This window comes from Natator depressus, chromosome 3 (assembly GCF_965152275.1).
Source record: "Natator depressus isolate rNatDep1 chromosome 3, rNatDep2.hap1, whole genome shotgun sequence".
Lineage (NCBI taxonomy): Eukaryota > Metazoa > Chordata > Testudines > Cheloniidae > Natator > Natator depressus.
This window is the reverse complement of record NC_134236.1, coordinates 208,366,110-208,389,418: the sequence shown is the minus strand read 5'-3', so window position 1 is coordinate 208,389,418 and position 23,309 is coordinate 208,366,110. Positions and strand designations below refer to the sequence as shown.

The 23,309-nt window shown below is 49.0% G+C and overlaps 1 protein-coding gene across 4 annotated transcripts in view; it reads right to left on the bottom strand.

Moving 5' to 3' along the window:
* Window positions 1–23,309, bottom strand: part of SYNDIG1 (synapse differentiation inducing 1) — a 135,974-nt gene that overhangs the window by 13,323 nt on the left and 99,342 nt on the right. The window lies entirely within an intron of this gene.

The window sequence follows — 23,309 nt, the reverse complement described above, 5'->3', positions numbered from 1 at the left end:
GGTTAGTGGTTCTGTTGTGTGGTGTGTGGTTGCTGGTGAGTATTTGCTTCAGGTTGGGGGGCTGTCTGTAGGCAAGGACTGGCCTGTCTCCCAAGATTTGTGAGAGTGTTGGGTCATCCTTCAGGATAGGTTGTAGATCCTTAATAATGCGTTGGAGGGGTTTTAGTTGGGGGCTGAAAGTGACGGCTAGTGGCGTTATTTTCTTTGTTAGGCCTGTCCTGTAGTAGGTGACTTCTGGGAACTCTTCTGGCTCTATCAATCTGTTTCTTCACTTCCGCAGGTGGGTATTGTAGTTGTACGAATGCTTGATAGAGATCTTGTAGGTGTTTGTCTCTATCTGAGGGGTTGGAGCAAATGCGGTTGTATCGCAGAGCTTGGATTTGTGCTGGAAATGGCCCAACTTGATTATCATACACATTGTAAAGACAGTGATCACTTTAGATAAGCTGTTACCAGCAGGAGAGTGGGGTGGGGGGAGAGAACCTTTTGTAGTGGTAAACACCCTTTTTTTTTTTTTTTTTTTTTTTCCATGCTTTGTGTGTATAAAGATCTTCTATACTTTCCACAGAATGCATCCAATAAAGTGAGCTGTAGCTCACGAAAGCTTATGCTCAAATGAATTGAATACAATTTGTCCACCCCAGGCAGACCCACAGAGCAGCCAGGCAGAATTCCCAGCTCAGCCCTCCTTCCTTGAGGCTGGGCGAACACGCCCATGACGGTACGGGTGTGGCAGAAAAGCAGGGCCATGCCTCCAGCCTCCCTTTTCTGGACACGGAGGCTGGTGGGAACATGCACTGCTCCTTCCTTTCTGCAGCCAGCCTGGCAAGCATCTTTGCCTTCCTTACCCACTGTTACAGAACTGAGTCTGAACCCCAGAGGAGAAAGCTGCACCTCTGCCTGCCAGAAGATGTGACCCTTTAGCTCCAGCGTAGAGACTCCAACTCTTCTCTCTGGAAGACGAGTGTGGTCACTGCTGGAGGCAGGAAACTGGACAAGGTGACTCCACTGTGGCTATTCCTGAAAGCATCAGCTAAAATCTGTCTCCCAGTCGAGCTGTGTGCAAATTGGGATATCCTGTGCGTGGGAAATTCCATGATTTTTGTTCTGTTTGTACAGCGCTTAGCACCTTTGGGACTACAACTAATAACCACTTCAGAATGTGGTTTGGTTCCAAATTGGAACAAAATATCAAATTTTTGAAATTTTCCACAAAATGAAATTTTAAAAAAAAGTTCCTTTCGGGTCACTCAAAACATTTTGTCTCAATAAAACTGAAATGCATTGTTTCAGTTTGGCTATTTATTTTGGGGGGTTTTATAATCAAATACATTTCTAAATGAAAAGTTGAAAGGTTCTGTTTCAATGTGATCAAAATGCACCCTTTTGACTCTTTTTTTTTTTTTTTTTTTTTTTTTTTTTACAATGAAATTTCCTCAAAATTGACACGAATCTGCAGAAAGTTTTGATTTAAATGGAAACACCATTTTCTAAGAGAAATGTTCTGTCTGAAATTTTTTCAGACAGATTACTACTAATTACTGCTATGTGCCAGGAGCAAGATGGCAGGTAATTCCTGCTGATTTTGCCCATTTTCTGTTAATCCGACTATGCTGGTGAGCAAACTCAATAACTGCTAGGGAACTACTGACTGAGCTCAAAGGAAAGCTGTAGGAACAAGTTGATAGCCTTTGTGACACGCATTGTCTGACTGTCGCTCCAAATCCTCTTCCAACACTCTTCTCATTCTGATCCTTGCTGAGAGGAGCAACGCGTACAAGAATGGAAGAACGCTGCTCTGTCGGGCTATAATAATTAAAACCGATCAGGGTGTTTGTGGTGTGAGCCGTGCGTGCAGCACCATGGAATGTAATGAACATGAACTTATCAGGACGTCAGCAGCTGTCCTCGAATGTAAATGAGGATTGCAATTGTAAATCGTTCTCCCCAAGGGCTTGCAGAGTACATGTGTCTTTCTGTCCTTAAATAGTCACTAAGGACATTTACATTCCGTGGGCCAAATGCTGTGCTCCCGTTGGTTTGAAATCAGTGCATCGAGGTGATGGAGGAACACTGGAGTGCATGGGGTTGCAGTAGCTCAGAGGAATGTCTTGTTAAAATTCTGCCACCCCACCTAAGGCAGCTGATGCTTAACCTTACCTGATTTCTGCCAAAGATAACTTATTCCTGAGACTCATTGTTATTACTCTTATGACAGGAGTCATCCTGGGGCCGGTTTTGTTCAATATCTTCATTAATGATCTGGAGGATGGTGTGGATTGCACCCTCAGCAAGCTTGCAGGTGACACTAAGCTGGGAGGAGAGGTAGATACACTGGAGGGTAGGGATAGGATACAGAGGGCCCTAAACAAATTAGAGGATTGGGCCAAAAGAAATCGGATGAGGTTCAACAAGGACAAGTGCAGAGTCCTGCACTTAGGACAAAAGAATCCCATACACCGCTACAGACTAGGGACCGAATGGCTCGGCAGCAGTTCTGCAGAAAAGGACCTAGGGGTTACAGTGGACAAGAAGCTGGATATGCATCAACAGTGTGCCCTTGTTGCCAAGAAGGCCAATGGCATTTTGGGATGTATATGTAGGGGCATTGCCAGCAGATCGAGGGACGTGATGGTTCCCCTCTATTCGACATTGGTGAGGCCTCATCTGGAGTACTGTGTCCAGTTTTGGGCCCCACACTACAAGAAGGATGTGGAAAAATTGGAGAGAGTCCAGCGAAGGGCAACAAAAATTAGTAGGGGACTGGAACACTGACTTATGAGGAGAGGCTGAGGGAACTGGAATTGTTTAGTCTGCAGAAGAGAAGAATGAGGGGGGATTTGATAGCTGCTTTCAACTACCTGAAAGAGGCTTCCAAAGAGGATTGATCTAGACTGTTCTCAGTGGTAGCAGATGACAGAACAAGGAGTACTGGTCTCAAGTTGCCGTGGGGGAGGTTTAAGTTGGATATTAGGAAAAACTTTTTCACTAGGAGGGTGGTGAAGCACTGGAATGCGTTACCTAGGGAGGTGGTGGAATCTCCTTCCTTGGAGGTTTTTAAGGTCAGGCTTGACAAAGCCCTGGCTGGGATGATTTAGTTGGGGATCAGCCCTGCTTTGAGCAGGGGGTTGGATGACCTAGGTGACCTCCTGAGGTCCCTTCCAACCCTGAGATTCTATGATTGATCAGGCGGCACTGTTATACAAAGTCTTACAAACGCTTTCTCTTAGCAGATGAGCTGATGTTCAGTCTTGGGAAGACATCTTGTGGTGTTAGTTTCCTGATGCAGTTTCTTTGAGGGTGCTGTAGCTAGCAACCAGGGAGAATCATAGAATATCAGGGTTGGAAGGGACCTCAGGAGGTCATCTAGTCTATCCCCCTCCTCAAAGCAGGGCCAATCCCCAATTTTTGCCCCAGATCCCTAAATGGCCCCCTCAAGCATTGAACTCAACCCTGGGTTTAGCAGGCCAATGCTCAAACCACTGAGCTATCCCTCCCCCTGCTCCCTCCTGTTTGCACTCGGTTACCTGAGGCAAAGGTGCTCTCTGGGAACCAGGTTTTGGTGCTGGGCTGAGAGCCCTGAAAGAGGGGGTTTGCCCAGCATGATGCTTGAATGTTGTGTCTGTGTAAACTAAACAAGCTATACCAAACACAGACCCAGACTCTGCGTCACTGATTTCTTCCCCTGGTGGGAAAGAAAGGCCTGAGATCTGTTACAGCTAAGCAGGGGATCAACATTATTATTATTATTTTATTTCTATTATAGAAGGACCCAATGGCTCCAGTCGAGACAGTGCTCGGCCCTGTGAAACACGCAGCCCCTGAGGAGCTTACACCTGCAGCCTTGTCTACAGGGGGAGGGTTTTTGTGTATAACCCAAGGTCTGAATTTAAACAGATGGGGTTACACCAGTATAACCCTCTGGGTAGACATGGATTCTGGTGTCAGTAGCCTTTTTTGCTCTTTGGGAATGGGGGCTAAGCTAAACTGGTGAAAGTTATGCTCAGACAGAGTAAGAGTAGGCAGGGTTGCACCTGTATAACTATATTGGCATTTCCCATTCACATGGCCTTCATAGAGAAGACAAAGGTGGGAGAAAGGAAGTGGTGGTATCCCTGTTCTGCAGGTGGGGATTGAGGCACAGAGATATTAAGTGACTGGCCCAAGGTCACACACAAAGTCTGTGGCAAAGCCGGGAATTGAACCCAGATCCATAGTCCAGGGCCTTGACTGCAACACCATCCTTGTCAAAATCTCTCTCTTCAGGGCTGTGGCTGGGGAATGTCTCCATTTCCCCAGAGGGAGGTGCTCAGGGGAAAGCTGGTGCTCTGGGAAGGATGTTCTCAGAATCCCTTACAAGGTCTTTGATCTCCAACCCCCACCAACGGAGCCAGCTGACCACTGCGTTATACTGCCGAAGAGGGCAGAAATCCTTGTAAAGGGCCAACTGTCAGACTAACCCAACTAATTTCAATGTCCCCACTCAGCTAGGCCCTTGCCATGGGTGACCTTGGCCATTATGGGGCTCTGACTGTTATAAAACGTTTTTGGTTTTGTGTTTTGTAAATCCCACTGCTGACCTGAGACCTTTTCATTCACAGTCAGCGTCTCTCTCAGTGTGTTTCAATTTTCCACATGCCCCTCTGACTTCACTGTTACTGTGCTCCTCTGCTGGGGGCAGGGAATGGGGGACATTTGAACTCTCTGCTAGAGGACACCAAACAGTAATTGGCCAGAGATACAAAGGTTCTATTCATGTCTTCAGCGAGGCAGCTGTATTGGATTTGTAGCCCCCAGGCGGGGCTACTCGATGCCATCTGAGGCAGCAGCCCTACACGGCAGATTAGTAGCTAAGGAAATTTTTGAAGTGATGGGCGGGCATTGGAGATGTGCTGCTTTGATAATCAAATCTGCCCAGAGAGTAGAGTACTTTTGTAATGCTGTGTTCCTGGGTGGTGCTGGGAGCAGGGCTTGAACCTGGGACCTCTGATTCCAAAAGACCCAGCTTTTTTAAGCCAACACTATAGCAGGCTAATCAGCCTTTATATGTATCCCAGCCACCAGGAACAGGGGAGAGAGTATCACCTGGAGCTAGTTATACTTTCACCTTGTGTGTGTGTGTGTAATAATCTTCAGGAGCAAAACACCTACATTCTGGCCCTGGTTCACAGCCCCTGGAAACCTGTTCGAGTAATGGTGCCTCCCTGTTTTCACTGTTGTAATTGTGCATGAATTTTTTCATCTTTATGGGAAGAGAAATGAACAGAGCAGTTGAGCACAGGGAAGGTTCCCCCCGCAGCAAATTTCTCTGCTATGAGGGATTGAGCATCAAATTTCAGGGATATTTTTGGGTTAGAATCCTGTGCCAAAATATTGGCATCATGTCCCTGATTCAAGTGGGGCCCCACATACGTGCTGGGGGGGTGCATGATGTGTAATGAACCGAGCTGGTCGGGAACTTTTTGGCAAAATAGTTTTTCATTTGGAGGGAAAAAACGATTCATTGAGACTGAAACTCTGGGTGAGGCCGTGCCAGGTTTGAAGAAAGTTTTGTCAGGAGATGCTTCTCGGGCCCAGCGTAGGCTTCCTGCTCAGAAGGGGAGACAAAGCAGCCCCCTTCATTCCAGAGCAGCCAAGACCTGGTGGTTAGAGTTAGAACTGGCCTTGAAAAGCCAGCTCTCCCACAGCCCAGCTGAGTGCTGGAGCTACCAGCCTAGTCTCCTGCTCAAGCCGTTCTACTCAGTGGAGCAGGGACTTGCACTGGGATCTCCCAGGGATGCCCAAAGCACCAGGCCCTTGCGAGATCTTGCACTGTTTTTCCCCTGAAAAACTTCAAGTGGTCACTGTTTCATCCTGATTGCGGGTTGCGGGGGTCCACCATCTCAAAAATATTTGTGGGAAGGGAAAACCTTTTCCTGCCCAGTTCTAATCATTAATAGCTGTTTGCTCTCTGTAGTCTCACTTCCCTCACTGCCTCGAATCACCTATAACTCTGTCTCTGCTGTACAAAGTTAGTCATAACTGAAGCACTTTAGTTATAACACAAGTTGATGCCTCGTGCATTCACATTTAAAAGAAAATCTATATTACTTAGCCCATAGATTGATTCATCTGCCCAATTATGTCAGTGCTTTAGATCAGCCCGGCATGCTGCGAATGTCTCGAATGGTTAGAAAATAACAAAGAACAGGTCATCACTAGATTGGTGGCTCCAGGAACTATACTGGGCAATCCAATTCCGTGCGCTAACAAGGAAGTCTGGCCCCAGTCCCATAGTTGTTGCTATCAAACTCTCCTGATCTTTCCCATCAGTCCTTACGAGGGAGGAATGTCAGAGAAGACTAACACCACCCTGCTCTTTCGGGAAGAGTAGCTACAAAATGAATTAGACATGTGTGTCTGGGTACTTCTATAGATCCCTCATCACAGTATCATTCTACAGCTGGAAACCCAAGGCACAGGGAGATTAAAGGCCAGATTCTTAGAGACAAGAAGCCACCTAACTCCCATTGAAAGACACTGAAATACCTTTGAGCCTTGGGCCAAAGTGCCTTGGCCAAGGTCATCTGGGAAATCTACAGCCACCCTGGAACTGAACCACATCTCCAGAGTCCCATTCCACTGTAGCGCATCATTTCTCATCCAGGAATTGGGCCAGGGCAAACCACTCCTGTAAAACTGATTGTGGGCACTTTTCTCACTTCACGTGTCCAGCACCTTGTGTCTTATGCTCCGCCCAGAAAGTCAGCACCCGTGATATCCCTCTGCCCCCTACCACCATGCGAGGGAAGCATGCACCTCCTGCGCCAGACACACACTTGCTGCAGTTAGCCTCTGCTGGTCCTGGGATGCTGCCCCACAGAGTACTGGCCCAGCCTTCCAGACTACTGGCCCAGCCTTCCGGTCAGCCTGTGTGAGCACAGAGGGGTGGATGGGGTGCAAGGGTGTGTGGGGAGAAAGGATTGAGAGGGACGGATGTAGAGAAAGGTGAGATATTTTTAGTGGTATGGTAGCACCTAGCGGTGTCCCCCAAGAGTGGGGCCCCATCACACTAAGGATGTGTACAACCTGCCCTCAAGAGCTTACAACAGAGCGAGCAGAGAAAGGGTGGGAGAGGGAAAAGGGGATGAAGTGACCTGCCCAGGGTCATCCAGCAGCTCAGTGGCAGAGCCAGGATTAGCCCCCAGCTCTGCTGCCTTGGTCCAGGCCACTGGCCATCCACCCAAGAGGGCTATTTTGTGGTACCTCGTTTCCAGTGAAGTTTGTTCGTGATCGTTCCAGGGTAGTGTGACTGATCCCTCAGGGTGACAGTTCATCCATTACTGGGAGTCGGGTTGTTTTATTTTCATTAGCCAGCTTGAAAAGCGGCTGCAGATCAAAGAGCTTCCCTGCATGCGTGGTAACTGCATGATTTCCCCCACCGAGCAGCAGGCAGCTCAGCGCAGGACAAGCCGCTGTGCTGTGCTCTGCTGATGCCTTTCAAAAGCCAGAGCTAGGTTACTTTTTCAAAGCCAGCCGAGGCCGCCTGTACAACAGACAGACAAACTGCCCTGCTGTCGAGGGGCGTGAAGGCGGCCTTTCTACCCGCTGCACTGTTTGCTGCTCCACCATGGGATTCCTGCAACCTGATGAACTAGTTATGACCCATAAATTATGGGTCTCCCGAGACCCCGATCTTGGTGTGTGAGATTTGGCATCGCTGGGAAGGGAAGGACAGGCTCTGGATTAGTAAACAGAGCTTTGGTTTCCTCTCAGTGCTTTGCTATTATCTGGGCTTTGGATGAAGTTCCTCGATGCACTGACCTCCAGTGCCTGGTTCGCTCTCTAGTCCTGCTACCCTCCCCTCATCTTCAGCAACCACAGAAGAAGCTTAATTTACGGACAGCGCTGGACTTCATTAGTCTGCTTGCGCTTTGTCCTAGCACCAGGGGTCATGTTTATAGAGACTGTCAGTCTTCCGGGTATTTGAAGGGTTTCCAGCTATGGCCACGCGTCACTCCCTCACACGATCGTGCATGTTCTCACACGCGTTGGCCCCTCGTCTCGGTTACGCTGTTCCTGTGCGTGGGGTGTGAACAGAAGGCAAGAGGGAAAGTGAATTTAAGCCATTGTCAGAACAGCTTCAGGGCTGCTCTAATAAACGTACTGGCAAGCAGAGAACAGTCACAGTGCAGTGGGCTCCAGCAACAACCCCCTTCCAACCCTCTCTCCCCGGTGGGGCCACTGCAGAGCCCTTAGGCCTCAACCCTTCCCCTAGGCCCTACAAATAGCACCAGCCCCCCAGCGAGCAGCACCATGCACTGCAGAAGCAAGTGAGCTGATAGCAATAGGAATGACATGAGCCCACTCCGGAAGCAAGAGCTGGCGCAGGGGTGGGCGCGTCCCACACAGGTTGCGTTAGTCCAGTGTGCGTGGCCCAGAGGAGGAGATGCTGCTAATTGACAGGTCAGCTTTATGCTGCAGAGAATGGCCTCCTGGTGCTGGAGTGGGGAAAGAGCTGGTGGCCTAGTTTACTGCTTCTTTCGCTGTTCGCCCGTGTCTGGGGAAGGGCAGATGTTAATGCAGAACATTAGTCACACCTCCCCTTGGATCAGGGTTACAATTCATCATGAAAACAGAAGCAGACCGACAGCTTATCCCCGCGCCATCCCCAGGCTTCACAGTCTGCGTCTCGGTAAACAGACGTGCAATATCATTTGAAAGCCACCCAGACCCATCGCACGGGCCATGATAAATTTCAGAAGCCACTGCTATTCATTACACCGAGCAAAACCCTGGCGGTTTCTTTGTTAGTTCTGCGTGCCTTGTTTCGGCCGTTTTGCTGCGTGTGTGTGTGTGTGCGCGCCCCCAAAGGGGGTGAAATCTTCTCTTGGTCCAAGGAACAGTGCAGTTCACTGGTGCTGACTTTTATTTTTCCCTATGGATGTTCCACCCCTGCCCCACCCTGAGGCCCCGTCTGTGCCCCGCTTCTTCCTGCCCCTGCTCTGCCCCCTCCCCCGAGGCTGCCTGGGAACTGGCGGCAGGATTTTACGGTGCTCGGCCACAAGGGGAGAATGCCGAAGGGTCTCGTTTGATGTGTGTGTGCCGAACACCTGGAGCCCTGAGCTCACGGGGGGTCCTCAAGGCACTTGTAACAGGGGGTGCAACATAAATGGACCATTGGTCTAACCCACTGTGCCGGTTCTGATGTTCTTATGCTGGCCCTTTACGGATGGGGCCTGGGGCAGTATAGGCCTGTTATTGCTGTCTGCCCAGGCTGGGAAAGGGAGTGGGGGTGTAAAGACAGCCTCCTTCCCCAAAGTAAGAAGAGCCCCAAAGAAGGTAATTTATTAGCTCTCTCCTGGCACCTCTGACAGGCTTTGGAACAGGCCAAGGAAGAAGCCAGACATGGTGTGGGTCTGGGTGCAAAGACTGGCTGATGGATCTCTCTGCTGATGGATGAGGAGCAGCTTGTAGGCCCTTCTGCAAAGGGAGCCCAGCAGAGGGTCTACCCTGCCTTGGGAACATTGCTTGCCTAAGGGACACTGGAGTAAGTGCTATATGTAGTCTGGAAAGCTGAGATGAAGAACATAAGAATGGCCAAACTGGGTCAGACCAATGATCCCTCTAGCCCAGTATCCTGTCTTCTGACAGTAGCCGGTGCCAGATGATTCAGAGGGGCAATTAGCGAGTGATGCATCTGCTGCTGTCCACTTCCAGCTTCTGGCAGTCACAGGTGTAGGGACACCCAGAGCATGGGATGGCCTCCCTGACCATCTTACCTAACAGCCATTGATGGGCCTATCTCCGTGAACTTATCTAATTCTTTTTTTGAACCCCACTATGGTTTTGGCCTTCACAACATCCCCTGGCAAGGAGTTCCACAGGTTGACTGTGTGTTGGGTGAAGAAATACTTCCTTTGGTTTGTTTTAAACATGTTACCTATTAATTTCATTGGGTGACCCCTGGCTCTTGTGTTATGTGAAGGGGCAAAGAACATTTCCCTATTCACATTCCCCACACCAGTCATGATTTTATAGCCCTCTACCATATCCCTCCTTAGTTGTCTCTTTTCCAAGATGAACAGTCCCAGTCTCATTAATCTCTCCTCATACGGAAGCCATTCCCTACCCCTAAGCATTTTTGTTGTCACTTTTCTGAACCTTTTCCAATTCCAATAGATCTTTTTTGAGATGGGGCAACCACGTCTGCACACAGTGTTCAAGATGTGGGCGTACCATGGGTTTACACAGTGGCATTATGATATTTTCTGTCTTATTATCTAGTCCTTTTCAAATGATTCCCAATGTTCTGTTCGCTATTCTGACGGCTGCTGCAATGAGTGGATGATTTCAGAGAACTATCCACAATGACTCCAAGATCTTTCTTGAGTGGGAACAGCTAATGTAGACCCCATCATTTTATATATATAGCTGGGATTATGGTTTCCAATGTGCATCACTTTGCATGGGTCAACATTGAATTTCATCTGCCATTTTGTTGCCCAGTCACCCGGTTTTGTGAGATCCCTTTGTAGCTCTTCACAGTCTGCTTTGGATTTAACCTAACTAGTCACCTGACTCCAGGAGCTGAGGCTTTCAAACGCACCAAACATTGCAACACTTGGGATAAAATGAGGAGAGTTGGCAACCGTGGTATGTGGAAGTGACGGTATGGACAAAACAGACTCTGTCTGGGTCAAAATCACTGTGGGGAAGGATTTTATAAGATTCTGTTGGGATAGAGTTGGGGTCTTCAATAGACACCCCCTTCCCTCCCCCGTCAGACTCAGCTATGGGTAGAGATCTCTTTAATATTATTAGAGAGAAGTACTATTGGGAATTGTGATCATGGGGTATAGATTGGAGAATAAATGCTACTCAGTTATTTCTGGAGGTGATAGATGACCATTTTCTTCATCAGACTGTCACTGAACCAAAAGGAGGTGATGCGATTTTAGATTTGGTTTTGGTAAGTAGTGAAGACATCACAGAAGAGCTGGTGATAGGAAATAATCTTGGCTCGAGTGATCAGTGTGAATTAAATGGAAGGACTATCCAAACCAGGTCATCAGCTGTGGTTTTTTATGTCAAAAGGGAAGAGTTGGGGAATTAAGGTAATTAATTAAAGAAGTCAACTGGCCAGAAGAGCTGGAGGGCTTAAATTTGGAGGAGGCTTGGAATTTCTTCAAATCAACTCTATAAAAATGATCTCAAATCTGCATCCCAAGCAAGGAGAAAAAAACCTGTAGGGAAAGGCCCCAGACCCAGTTGGATGAATAACGACCGCAAAAAGTTTATTAGGAGTAAGCAGAGAGCCCCTAGGGAATGGAAAAAGGGATCAGCAAAAGAAGCTACATCATGGAAGTTAGAAAATGTAGGAATAAAGTGAGAGTTGGTAAAAGTCAAGCTCTTGCCAAGGCCATTAAAATAAATAAGAGTTTTTTTATTATATAAATAAACAGAGAATAGAGAAGAATGAGGCTGGGCCACTATGCAGTGGGGATGGGCAGGAAGTTAAAGATAATCTAGGTATGGCCCCAAACCGAAATGAATACTCTGCCTCAGTTACGGGATGATGATCATATGGAACATGGGCATGAAGGCAGGACAGCTGATGAAATGGAAATGACCACATCTGAGGTGGAAGAACAACTTTAACGAGCTTAGTGCACTCAAATCAGGGGGACCAGATAATTTCCATTCCAGAATACGGAAAGAACTGGCACATGAGATTGCTAGTAGCAAGAATTTTTAATAAATCTATTCAGGGGTATTACCATATGGCTGGAGAATAACTAACATATCTGTATTTAAGAAAGGGAAGTAAAGTGATCCAGACAATTACAGACCTGTTAGTCTGATCTCAGAAATATGCAAGGCTTTAGAGCAAATTGTGATGGAAAGAATAATTAAAGGAAATTAGGTAGCCAGTAAAGCGGACGTAATGCAACAGGGATTTACCAAAGGCAGATCAGGCCAGACTAACCTGCTTTTCTTCTTTGAGAAATAACTGGTCTTTTTAGATCAGGAAAGTGCAATAGACCTAATATACTTGGACTTTAGTGAAGCATTTGACAGGGTACCACCTGGGAAATAGTTAGTTAAATTAGAGAAATGAGGATCAGCACAAGAACTGCAAGGTGGATAAGGAACTGGCTAAAGAGGAGAAGACAACGGTTTGTGCTGAAAGATGAACTAGTGGACTGGTGGGAGGTTACTAGTGGAGTTCCTCAAGGATCAGTCTCGGGGCCAATGTTTTTACTAATGACCTTGGCACGCTCGAGGGAACTCAGATGCTTTGCTTAGATGGACTCTGAGCAAATAACACAGTCAGTTCAGGGACTAATTACACATTACAGCTACTGGTTGATAGGATTTCATAACCACTGAGATACTTTCATTGATTCTCAGTGTCTTAGAGTGGAGACCTCGGTAGCTTAGAGCATCATTTACTGCTCTGTCAGTCGAAGATAAATTCCCCAGTTCTCCCTGGGAAGTCTGGAGTGTGACTCGCTTACAGAAGCTCTGCTCAAAGGCAGCGAGAGGCCAAGCTAAACAACCAGAAACAAGGCACGAAGCACGCTAACTGCTGACTGTTCCCAGGTGGCTGCTGAAGAGCGATGCTGCCCTTGTAACACAGATCCAGCTTCCAGTCTGTTAGTTTTTTGTCTCTCCTTAACCTGGGGACACTCCCATGATAATAATGGTGCCAGTCACTGCAGTAGCTAGGGCCCAGGTCTTCACAGATATTTAGGTGCCTAACTCCCACTGAAACCAAAGAGGAGTTAGGCACCTAGTTAGTTTTGAGGAGCTTGAATCTAAATGCCTCTCAAAGAGTTAAAGAAACCAAATTCACAAATAGCCAGTGGCCTAGTTCTCCTCCCAGCTTCCACTTTAATCTCTGTTGGCCTCATTTCCTCATTTGCAGAGTGCCTGATGAGAGATGCGTTTGGCATTTCTATATGGACAGCAACGTCCCAGTCTGGAACGTGTTCAGCACACAGCTAGAGTAGGGCTGGATCAGTGGATTAATCATTAAATAAGAATAGGTCCAAACCTCAGCCTCTCTCCAAAACCAGACTTGGGGTTCTTTTGGTTATGCCTGGCTCAGTGAGGAAGCACCAGCCTTCGCTCCAGATCACCTTGAGGCTTCTGTGGTCATAGCCCAGAAGGGACCAGCAGGTCATCCTGCCTGATCTCCTATATATCACAGGCCACCTCCACCTGCACGTTAAACACATCCTGCCCAAAGTGTTGCAGCCCACCGGAGACTAGACTAGTATGGGCCACAGGCAAAGAACAGGCCTGTGCTTGAGGCCACCGCAGTGGCAGGAAAATGCTGAAGTGAGAGAGACCCCGATATCCCCGGCAAGTGACCCGCACCCCATGCTGCAGAGGACAGCAAAAACTCACCAACGTCGCTGCCAATCTGAGCTAGGGGAAAATTCCTTCCCAACCCCAGCTGTGGTGATTGGTATGGCCCTGAACATGGGAGCAAGCACCAGACAGCTCAGCACCACCTCACAGCCCTGGTCTTTCCCGGCCAATGTCCCATCTCCAGCCTTGGCCACCTCTGATGCCTCCAAGGAAGGAGATGCAATCAATCAATCAAGAAAGCAGAACACCTGGCTTGTACGCATGACCCTTTGATCGTACTTTATGTTACAAGAGTCAATCGGTGCATTCCCTTGCTGGCAGAGACAGGTTTATAGTCATTCATTGTGGGAACTCTGCTGAGCAACGTGGAGTCTTGGCGGTGGGAGGAGCGAAGGCCCAGAAACGCCGGCAGGGCCCAGCTGGAGAGCAGCAAGGCAGGTGGTGTTCCAAGGGGTCAGAGGGGAGAGCAGGAGGCATAGCTATGTAGGCTAGGGAGGATGTCGCAGTTATGCCATATGAACTGGGATCTGTGTTCCCTGGGTACCCATATTTGGGGGAGGATTGTTCGGTGGCTAGGGAGGAGATGGGGAAGCTGATGACAATAAGGGATCTTGGTGTCTTGGCACTAGAATTGGAAAACCCTGGCTTCTGTGAATAAGACTCATAATTTTGCCCACTCCTGGTCTGTATCTCGGGTCTGGACCATGTACAGGTGCTAGCCATGTCTGCATATACTAGTACTTGGCACTTCTGCAGCAGCATCTGCCACCCGAGTTCCTCAACGTACTTTACACGTATTAATGAGTCCAGGCTCTCTCTCAGCTAGAGCTGGGGCAATAAACTGTTTTTTGTTTGTTTGCTGGAAGTTGAAGAAAAATGTTAGTTTGCGTCAATCCAACTATGAAATGTTTTGGAGTTGTTGGATAATTGACAAAGTCTGCTTTGGTCCCGGTCCAGAGCAGGGATGTGACTCAGGATCTTTCACACCCCAAGGGAGAGCCCTAACCACTAAGCTAAATGTTATAAATGTGGGGGGCGGGAGGCGGGCTGTGGGACGTCAGTGGCACCAACATCTCCTACCCCTCCCCTAGCCTCCAACTGGCTTGTGAATTGCTGAAACTATTTGTGTCAAATTTGTGAATAGTTTTGTCCAAAAAATTTCACCTAGCTCTAGTCTCAATGCACTTCTAAAGCAGATTAGCGTTAGCCGGATCCGGCTCACGGCTGGGGAATGAAATGGCATTGTTTAATCCACACGACAAGCCAATAGCAGCACTCCTGATTAAAATCCAGATCTCCTGATCACCAGTACGCAGCATAATTATTGGGACAGTCTTTGCTTGGTGTGGAGTCATGGGGCAGATCACTGATGCCTGAAGGCAACTTGGCTGACTCAGGGGCTATCAATATTTTTCTGTAGTAGGCAATTTGTGCGTCTCTCAGTGAGTTCTGTTTGCAGTGGTCCTGGCTATGTATGCACACAGGTGACGTGTACAGTGACAGGGCATTTGATGCTTTTGCTCGGTGGTGAACAAATGCAATGAGGTTTAGGAACAGCTGGTACTATGGGGAGAGCAATCATGCTGCTCCACGTGGCTGCATCATCACTCCAGGTAAAGCTTGTTTGTTGCAGATCATTTACACAATGGAGCTGATCCTTAGCTCACGTAAATGGTCCTAGCTCTGTTGAAGGCAAGCTAGGAACGTTTCTATTTGCACAGCAGTCCCCATTTGTTTTTATGTCGTTCTTTGTTCAGTATTTGCTGGCTAGTCTGAACTTGGTTTTCATAATTCGAGTTGGTTGTAATGGTCTCACTTTGATTGTTTGCTATTCATTATTCATGTGTGATTGGTCATGTCAGGCACATGGCATTTCTTAAACAGGAGACTAATAATGAATGACAGAAAGCAAACAGCGAAGAATTTTCAGCTATTAATTCAGGCTACAGTTTTGTGGAACTTCTAGGACTCATGAATATTCTCATAAAGTAACTAGCAGTGGCTCAGGTAGTTACATAATGACTAGTCTGACCCCCATCAATCATAGAATCATAGAATATCAGGGTTGGAAGGGACCTCAGGAGGTCATCTAGTCCAACCCCCTGGTCAAAGCAGGACCGATCCCCAATTAAATCATCCCAGCCAGGGCTTTGTCAAGCCTGACCTTAAAAACTTCTAAGGAAGGAAATTCCACCACCTTCCTAGGTAACGCATTCCAGTGTTTCACCACCCTCCTAGTGAAAAAGTTTTTCCTAATATCCAACCTAAATCTCCCCCACTGCAACTTGAGACCAGTACTCCTTGTTCTGTCATCTGCTACCACTGAGAACAGTCTAGAGCCATCCTCTTTGGAAGCCCCTTTCAGGTAGCTGAAAGCAGCTATCAAATCCCCCCTCATTCTTCTCTTCCGTAGACTAAACATCCCCAGTTCCCTCAGCCTCTCCTCAGAACTCATGTGTTCCAGTCCCCTAATCATTTTTGTTGCCCTCCGCTGGACTCTTTCCAATTTTTCCATATCCTTCTTGTAGTGTGGGGCCCAAAACTGGACACAGTACTCCAGATGAGGCCTCACCAGTGTCGAATAGAGGGGAACGATCACGTCCCTCGATCTGCTGGCAATGTCCCTACTTATACAGCCCAAAATGCCATTGGCCTTCTTGGCAACAAGGGCACACTGTTGACGCATATCCAGCTTCTCGTCCACTGTAACCCCTAGGTCCTTTTCTGCAGAACTGCTGCCGAGCCATTCAGTCCCTAGTCTGTAGCGGTGCATGGGATTCTTCGTCCTAAGTGCAGGACTCTGCACTTGTCCTTGTTGAACCTCATCCGATTTCTTTTGGCCCAATCCTCTAATTTGTTTAGGGCCCTCTGAATCCTATCCCTACCCTCCAGCATATCTACCTCTCCTCCCAATTTAGTGTCATCTGCAAACTTGCTGAGTTTGCAGTCCACACCATCCTCCAGATCATTTATGAAGATATTGAAGAAAACCGGCCCCAGGACCGACCCTTGGGGCACTCCACTTGATACTGGCTGCCAACTGGACATGGAGCCATTGATCACCACCCGACGTTGAGCCCGACAATCTAGCCAGCTTTCTATCCACCTTATAGTCCATTCATCCAGCCCATACTTCTTTAACTTGCTGGCAAGAATACTGTGGGAGACAGTGTCAAAAGCTTTGCTAAAGTCAAGGAACAACATGTCCACTGCTTTCCCTTCATCCACAGAGCCAGTTATCTAGTCATAGAAGGCAATTAGATTAGTCAGGCATGACTTGCCCTTGGTGAATCCATGCTGACTGTTCCTGATCACTTTCCTCTGCTCTAAGTGCTTCAGAACTGATTCCTTGAGGACCTGCTCCATGATTTTTCCAGGGACTGAGGTGAGGCTGACTGGCGTGTAGTTCCCAGGATCCTCCTTCTTCCCTTTTTTAAAGATGGGCACTACATTAGCCTTTTTCCAGTCGTCCGAGACTTCCCCGGATCGCCATGAATTTTCAAAGATAATGGCCAATGGCTCTGCAATCACATCCGCCAACTCCTTTAGCACTCTCAGATGCAACGCGTCCGGCCCCATGGACTTGTGCTCATCCAGCTTTTCTAAATAGTCCCGAACCACTTCTTTCTCCACAGAGGGCTGGTCACCTCCTCCCCATGCTGTGCTGCCCAGTTCAGTAGTCTGGGAGCTGACCTTGTTCGTGAAGACAGAGGCAAAAAAAGCATTGAGTACATTAGCTTTTTCCACATCCTCGGTCACTAGGTTGCCTCCCTCATTCAGTAAGGGGCCCACGCTTTCCTTGGCTTTCTTCTTGTTGCTAACGTACCTGAAGAAACCCTTCTTGTTACTCTTAACATCTCTTGCTAGCTGCAACTCCAGGTGTGATTTGGCCTTCCTGATTTCACTCCTGCATGCCCGAGCAATATTTTTATACTCATCCCTGGTCATTTGTCCAATCTTCCACTTCTTGTAAGCTTCTTTTTTGTATTTAAGATCAGCAAGGATTTCACTGTTAAGCCAAGCTGGTCGCCTGCCATATTTACTATTCTTTCTACACATCGGGATGGTTTGTCCCTGTAACCTCAACAAGGATTCTTTAAAATTCAGCCAGCTCTCCTGGACTCCTTTCCCCCTCATGTTATTCTCCCAGGGGATCTTGCCCATCAGTTCCCTGAGGGAGTCAAAGTCTGCTTTTCTGAAGTCCAGGGTCCGTATTCTGCTGCTTTCCTTTCTTCCTTGTGTCAGGATCCTGAACTCGACCATCTCATGGTCACTGCCTCCCAGGTTCCCATCCACTTTTGCTTCCCCTACTAATTCTTCCCCTACTAACTAGAGCTCTGCTCCTAGTTGGTTCCTCCAGCACTTGCACCAGGAAATTGTGCCCTACATTTTCCAAAAACTTCCTGGATTGTCTGTGCACCGCTGTATTGCTCTCCAAGCAGATATCAGGGTGATTCAAGTCTCCCATGAGAACCAGGGCCTGCGATCTAGTAACTTCTGCGAGTTGCCGGAAGAAAGCCTCGTCCACCTCATCCCCCTGGTCCGGTGGTCTATAGCAGACTCCCACCATGACATCACCCTTGTTGCTCACACTTCTAAACTTAATCCAGAGATGCTCAGGTTTTTCTGCAGTTTCATACTTGAGCTCTGAGCAGTCATACTGCTCCCTTACATACAGTGCAACTCCCCCACCTTTTCTGCCCTGCCTGTCCTTCCTGAACAGCTTATATCCATCCATGACAGTACTCCAGTCATGTGAGTTATCCCACCAAGTCTCTGTTATTCCAATCACATCATAATTTCTTGACTTTGCCAGGACTTCCAGTTCTCCCTGCTTGTTTCCCAGGCTTCGTGCATTTGTGTATAGGCACTTGAGATAACCCGCTGATCGCCCCTCTTTCTCAGTATGATATCAGTGATAGAAGAGTCTCTTGCCACAATGACAATGAGTCATGAAGCTATTCACAACTCGCTCTCTGCATGTGTGACCCAGGCTAACACAATATGGCTTTGTCCCACTGTAGTGGTAGGCTATGTATATAGGGGCATGAATGTGAGGGGGAAAGGAGTCCAGGAGAACTGGCTGTATTTTAAAGAAGTCTTATTGAGGACGCAGGAACAAACCATCCCGATGTGCAGAAAGAATAGCAAATATGGCAGGCAACCAGCTTGGCTTAACAGAGAAATCTTCGGTGAGCTTAAACACAAAAAGGAAGCTTGCAAGAAGCGGAAACTTGGACAGATGACTCGGGAGGAGTATAAAAATATTGCTCGAGCATGCAGGGGTGTAATCAGGAAGGCCAAAGCACAATTGGAGTTGCAGCTACCAAGGGATGTGAAGGGTAACAAGAAGGGTTTCTACAGGTATGTTAGCAACAAGAAAAAGGTCAGGGAAAGTGTGGGACCCTTAATGAATGGGGGAGGCAACCTAGTGACAGATGATGTGGAAAAAGCTGAAGTACTCAATGCTTTTTTTGCCTCAATCTTCACAGACAAGGTCAGCTCCCAGACTGCTGCACTGGGCAGCGCAGTATGGGGAGGAGGTGAGCAGCCCTCAGTGGTGAAAGAACAGGTTAAGGACTATTTAGAAAAGCTGGACATGCACAAGTCCATGGGTCCAGATCTAATGCATCCGAGGGTGCTGAGGGAGTTGGCTGATGTGATTGCAGAGCCATTGGCCATTAGCTTTGAAAACTCGTGGCGATCAGAGGAGGTCCCAGACGATTGGAAAAAGGCCAATATAGTCCCCATCTTTAAAAAAAGAGAAGAAGGAGAACCCAGGGAACTACACACCAGTCAGCCGCACCTCAGTCCCCAGAAAAATCCTGGAGCAGGTCCTCAAGGAATCCATTTAGAAGCATTTGGAGGAGAGGAAGGTAATCAGGAACAGTCAACATGGATTCACCAAGGGCAAGTCATACCTGACCAACCTGATTGCCTTCTCTGATGAGATAAATGGCTCTGTGGCTATGGGGAAAGCAGTGGATGTGATATATCTTGACTTTAGCAAAGCTTTTGATATGGTCTCCCACAGTATTCTTGCCAGCAAGTTAAAAAAGCTATGGATTGGATGAGTGGACTATAAGGTGGATAGAAAGCTGGCTAGATCATCGGGCTCACTGGGTAGTGATCAACGGCTCAATGTCTAGTTGGCAGCTAGTATCAAGCAGAGTGCCCCAGGGGTCGGTCCTGGGGCCGGTTTTGTTCAACATCTTCATTAATGATCTGGATGATGGGATGGATTGCACCCTCAGCAAGTTTGAGTATGACACTAAGCTGGGGGGTGAGGTACATATGCTGGAGGGTAGGGATAGGGTCTAGAGTGACCTAGACAAATTGGAGGATTGGGCCAAAAGAAATCTGATGAGGTTCAACAAGGAAAAGTGCAGAATCCTGCACTTAGGAAGGAAGAATCCCATGCACCGCTACAGACTAGGGACCGAATGGCTCGGCAGCAGTTCTGCAGAAAGGGACCTGGGGATTACAGTGGATGAGAAGCTGGTTGTGAGTCAGCAGTGTGCCCTTGTTGCCAAGAAGACTGACGGCATATTGGACTGCATTAGTGGGAGCACTGCCAGCAGATCGAGGGAAGTGATTATTTCCCTCTATTTGGTATGGGTGAGGCCACATCTAGAGTATTGCGTCCAGTTTTGGGCCCGCCACTACAGAAAGGATGTGGGCAAATTGGAGAGAGTCCATCGGAGGGCAACAAAAATTATCCGGGGGCTGGGGCACATGATTTACGAGGAGAGGCTGAGGGAACTGGGATTGTTTAGTCTGCAGAAGAGAAGAGTGAGGGGGGATTTGGTAGCAGCCTTCAACTACCTGAAGGGGGGCTCCAAAGAGGATGGATCTAGACTGTTCTCAGTGGTGGCAGATGACAGAACAAGAAGCAATGGTCTCAAGTTGCAGAGGTGGGGGAGGTCTAGGTTGGATATTAGGAAACACTATTTCACTAGGAGGGTGGTGAAGCACTGGAATGGGTTACCTAGGAAGGTGGTGGAATCTCCATCCTTGGAGGTTTTTAAGCCTCAGCTTGACAGGGCCCAGGGTGGGATGATTTAGTTGGTGTTGGTCCTGCTTTGAGCAGGGGGTTGGACTAGATGACCTCCTGAGGTCTCTTCCAACCCTGATATTCTATGATTCTATGAATGTGCTAAGGGCTGTTTTTCTTGGTCAAATGGTAGTGGCTTCTGCTGTGAGATCCTCCAGATGCCCTATCCTGTGGTGTCTTTCACATAACCCCATTACTGTTTTTGAGAAGAACTTCCATTCCCTGTGTGATGCTGACAGACCAGGTGCCAGCTCACGGCAAGGTCCCTAGGTCCCAGCTGGACATGGACAGATGCATAGCTGGAGTCTGGCCAGCTCCCCAAGAGTTAATAGTGCTAGGGTGGGTATTAGGATGATAGGAAGTGAGTAGTGATCAGCCTCTACCGAATGCTTGTTTAGTGCTGCCTGGGTTAATTTGACTTGCAATAGCTGTTCCATATGGTCGTGTAATATCTGAGCAGGTGTATTGCGAGCCTCTGGGACTGTATGAATCAGCCACACAGAAGAGTTATTTCGTGTGACGCACTGCCAAAATTGGAGACCCTTCGATGTCACACGAGCTCTGGGTGGATCTTACAACTGGAAAATCCCTATATCTGGATTGATAAACCAGCAACAAAAGACTCTCACTGCTGTTCTGCGCCCCACCCTGTGATGAAGAGGCGGGGAAGTGCACTCCTTCCATCAACTCAATTTGCAGCTCAGAGCATGTGGTAGGAGGGGGATTAAAACCCCCAGACAAAATGAACTAAGCATGTCTATATCTCTTGGACTATGTGTGGAGTGCGGGTGCAGGGGGAAGGGAAGGTGTTTCTAGGCATAAGCAAGAGATCCCCAGCTGCTTAGCCTGGATTAGCCCTAAAGATCAAATAGCCCTTGCTGATTATAGAAGCTGATATTACCTTTTGAATCCTAGGACTGTAACTCATTCGTGTGTCTGTTTGCTTGCTTTAACCTAGTAAATAACTCTCTCATTTCCTGTTCCTATTTAATACATCTTCACATCGTTTACTATAGGATTGTACTATAGCTTTCCTTTTCAATAAATCTCCAGTTTGCAAGAGGTCTGGCTGGAAGCATTGTGTTTGGTGTGAGACATAACGTGCAATTGGCCAGGGGTAAGGGACCGGTCCTTTGGGATCAGGAGTAACCGGAATGTCGCTGTGATTCTTGGGGCAAGGGGCCATCTATCCCAGGGATACACTGACACCCCCTCCCAAGGGAGGGACCAACAGCCTTTCCCTACAACACACACGTATGGCCCCCATGGGGATTCCCCTGAGGAGACCACCTCCTTCCGCACCAGGGAGAGACCAACAGACCCCTCCCTGATGACTCTTCTGCACCCCTCCCCCTCCGGACAAACGTGGCAAACCCCACTTTGGTCACCAGGAAAGGGGTAGGACCCCAATGTGTGACTCCCCCACCAGCCTGCCCCATGGGGGGATTCCCCCTGCTAGGCAGCAGGGAGGTGGTGCAGACCTGAGAGCTCTCCTCCCGGACCACCCCCCGCAACTCTTCCACCCCCTCCTGTCCTGCTACTGGGAGAGAATCTCCTGTGCCCCCATTGGGGGGGGAGGTGACACCCCACCAGTCCCTGCCCCATTGGGGGAGGGGAATGTTCCCCCCCACACTGTTCCCTCTTAGCCAAGCGTGATGCCTCCCCACCAGTCCCTTTCCCCTACCCTAACCTGAGGATGATCCCCCCCAGCCCAAGTTCCTGCCCAACCATCTGGGGGGCTGCCCCCTATTGTCCCCCCCTATAACCTAGAGATGACCCCCCCAATAGCTGGAATAATGCTCCCCCCATCCCTACCCCCACAGTGCCTGGAGGGGGGCAGGTGAGACGCGCTCTATAGCCCCCCCCCTCCAGGGATGATGTCATCGCTAGGGTGACACCTCTCCAGTCCTCTCTCCTTGCGGCCATCACTGGAGCGTCTCTGCCTCTCCATCCCTCCCAGGGGTGGCAGCCGCCTCACGGGCGCCCCCAAGGGGGCACTGGTCCCGAAGGACTCGCTGCCCAGGACATGGGAGCACAGCTTGTGCTGAGATAGCTGCAGGTGCTGGGCAGGTGCAGGGGTGCGGGCGGGTGGGTGGGTGTGTGGGGGGGTTGCTAGAGCCTGTGGGTGTAGTGGCTGCAGCCCCCCCCCTTGCAGAAAGGGTGTTCTGTCACCAGCACGAGCCTCCTGCTGCCTGGGTTGGGCTCGCTGTCGTTTGGGGGGAGGGGGGGCCTTGCCCCCCCCATCACTGCCTGTGTGTAAAATGTCAGCAACAGGCTTTATCACCAAGGCTGACTCCAAAGCCAAACCCCAGCACTGCCCCTTTTGTCTACCCGGGGAACCAAGGAGCCACACAGCTGAAAAACCCATCACCTGGTGGGTCAAAAATTGCCACCCCGAGCCGAACATCCCCAGTGTTGGGGTGCTCCGAGCTGGCGGTGCAAGTGGGGCCCCGAATGAGGATGGGCCAGTGCTACAAATACTGAGCTGAACGTGGGGCCGGAGCTGGGGCTCTGAGCTGGGTGCGTGCATCCCCTCCCGCCTTAGCGCTTTGCGGAGCGTTAATGGATGTGCTGGACTAACGCTGCACGAAGCACCCAGGGGACGCCCGTACGGAAGGGACTCGCCCACAAGGGTTTGTAGCCCGGCTGAATGCACTGTTCAAACGCTACGCCTGTATTGTGTGTCAGCGCAGTGCTGGGGGGGAGAGCCCAAGCCCGGGCGCCATCACCGTCACGCCATTCGCTTGGCCAGGTGTAAGCCAAGTCTCACTTGTACCCACTTCAGCTTTCGGACCCTCTTCCTCTGACCTTGCCCTTGCTAACTACCCTTCCTGGCCAAGAGGGGCCATACCCGGTCCCTTACACACGCAGGGGTGGTGCTGTTAAGGTTTTGCAC